Genomic DNA, 730 nt, shown 5'->3' on the forward strand with positions numbered 1-730 from the left:
GTAAGAATGTACACAGACTGAAGATGTATTCTTTAGTAAGAATAGTACACAGACTGAAGATGTATTCTTTAGTAAAAATGTACACACAGTGATGATGTATTCTTTAGTAAGAATGTACACAGACTGAAGATGTATTCTTTAGTTAGAATGTACACAGACTGAAGATGTATTCTTTAGTAAGAATGTACACAGACTGAGGATGAATTCTTTAGTAAGAACGTACACAGACTGAAGATGTATTCTTTAGTAAGAATGTACACAGACTGAAGATGTATTCTTTAGTAAGAATGTACACAGACTGAAGATGTATTCTTTAGTAAGAATGTACACAGACTGAAGATGTATTCTTTAGTAAGAATGTACACAGACTGAAGATGTATTCTTTAGTAAGAATGTACACAGACTGAAGATGTATTCTTTAGTAAGAATGTACACAGACTGAAGATGTATTCTTTAGTAAGAATGTATGATAATTTAGTATAGGAATAAAAAGTCTCACACTTTATGCAATTCTTCCATTTTGATTTTGATTTCTCCATGAAAAAGTACATTAAAGTTCCAGACTCTACACGCATGTGGGATTTAAAATATTCCAAAGATAAATGGCTTGGACATGCAGCTTCTTACTAACACTCTCAATACAGGCTCAGTCAATCTGTACAAACAAATGACCTGTTTGTACTCGTTTAAAGTCTTTATAGATTTAATACTTATAACTCTCAATATAGTG

The 730-nt window shown here is 31.5% G+C and overlaps 1 long non-coding RNA gene across 1 annotated transcript in view; it reads right to left on the minus strand.

The window, feature by feature from the left end:
• LOC106476762 overlaps window positions 1-730 on the minus strand; it is an 8640-nt gene that overhangs the window by 6243 nt on the left and 1667 nt on the right. The gene's annotated exons all lie outside the window — the stretch shown is intronic.

The sequence above is a fragment of the Limulus polyphemus genome, unplaced genomic scaffold, assembly GCF_000517525.1.
Source record: "Limulus polyphemus unplaced genomic scaffold, Limulus_polyphemus-2.1.2 Scaffold11491, whole genome shotgun sequence".
Taxonomy (NCBI): domain Eukaryota; kingdom Metazoa; phylum Arthropoda; class Merostomata; order Xiphosura; family Limulidae; genus Limulus; species Limulus polyphemus.